Source organism: Aquarana catesbeiana, linkage group LG11 (assembly GCF_042186555.1).
Source record: "Aquarana catesbeiana isolate 2022-GZ linkage group LG11, ASM4218655v1, whole genome shotgun sequence".
Classification (NCBI taxonomy): domain Eukaryota; kingdom Metazoa; phylum Chordata; class Amphibia; order Anura; family Ranidae; genus Aquarana; species Aquarana catesbeiana.
The window spans coordinates 221,758,087-221,759,650 of record NC_133334.1 but is presented as its reverse complement, the minus strand read 5'-3'; the positions used below and the strand labels follow the sequence as shown (position 1 = coordinate 221,759,650).

The window sequence follows — 1,564 nt, the reverse complement described above, 5'->3', positions numbered from 1 at the left end:
TTCACCATTGTGGAGGAAACACTACAACTGAGGCCATAGTAGAAGCGATCGGTCTTTAAAGAAAAACTGACTGCAATGTTTCCTGGGAAAAGTGGGTGGAGCTGCGCTCTCCAGGTGCTGTCCTGAAAGACGAAGAGTGAAATAAGGTTTAAACTAAATCGGAATTTTAATTATGCAACCAATTCAAAACTTTTTTTTTTGGAGTAAAAACATGCAACAGAAACAGTTAACTGTACGGTAGCAACTAGCAACACAGTTCTTAGTTACGCACAGTAGGTAAGGCCAAAAAACGGCAATAGTCCATCCAGTTTAACCTGTGTTGGTGTAAGTGTGTCAGTATCTATAATTATTTCCCATATCCCTGTATTTTTTTGGAGGAGGAATGGGTCAACTAGAGCTACTCCACAAATTATTGCCTAGTAACGCCAGAGGTGATGGGAGGACTATCTCGGTACCCAATGATTAGGCATACGTAAAGTTATATTAAAAATATACATTTATTAGAAAAAAATTGATAAAATTCATAGTCACAACAGGACATATAGCAGGGATATTGTATGAGATAACAAAATAACAAATATATGCTCTAAAACCCAACTAATGGGTAGAAAGAGTGATGCGGGTAGAGATGGTTCCTCAACATGTTTCGCAACGATTGTCGTTTCTTCAGGAGGTGTTACCCAGAGCATCTAAAATAAACAGATACAATCTTATAGTTACAGAAAGTAAACAAGTTAAACATCTTAATTGTATGTCAGGTACAGCTGAATTAATGGAGAATGATAGACAACAGTGTGACTCACCACTGGAGACCCAATGGGGGCATAAGACGGCTATTGAGACACCCGAGATGGGGGTCCCACCCCGGGCGGACACGGGAGGCAATAAGCATGGAACCAGCTGGAATAGGTAAGGGAGGAACTAAATATATAGCAACATGGTAGGGACCATACTTATATATAAAACCAAGGATTAGAACCAGGGAATGGAGAGTGGTAGGAGGGGAAAGTGAGGGAGACAGAAGAGGGAGGGGGGAGGGAGTGGGGAAGGGGGGGGGGAGTAAGATATGAACAGAAAGAGAGGGGGGAAGAGAGGGGAAAGAAAAGGATAGAGAGGTAAAAAAAAAAAAGTTAGGAAGGACAGTGGGAGGGATGGGAAAGAGGGGGAGGGGAAGAAAAGGGGGGGAAATTGATAGGAGAGGAAATAGGGGGGGGGGGGGGGAGGGGGGAAAGGGGAAAGGGTCAGAGGAAGGGGAAGGGGGGAAAAGAGAAGGGAACCAGACCATGTGAATAAGCAAAAGAAGAACTGGAGGGTACCCACCCTATAGTATCCTTGGTTAGTTTTGCACCCGGGAATAACCACACACTGTAATGACTTTTAACATGAATTAGACCCAGGTGGAGTAGGAAGGGTATGATGGCAACAGTTTAGTTAGCTGCTGAATGCAGCAGTAACTGATATGATCTGTAAAAGAGTAGACAAATGGGTAGGTATATGTCGAGGGATGAGCACAGAGGAAGAGGTCCAACTGCATTGTCTCAGGGGCCCAGAACTCGGGCCGTCA

General features: G+C 43.9%; 1 long non-coding RNA gene across 1 annotated transcript; it reads right to left on the bottom strand.

Moving 5' to 3' along the window:
- Positions 1–478: 478 nt before the first annotated feature.
- Positions 479–987, bottom strand: LOC141111645 (uncharacterized). The gene is made up of 2 exons (XR_012236465.1): positions 804–987; positions 479–689 (listed from the first exon to the last, which is right to left on the bottom strand). It is a non-coding gene; the product is annotated as an uncharacterized lncRNA (long non-coding RNA).
- Between the last annotated feature and the right edge of the window lie 577 nt (positions 988–1,564).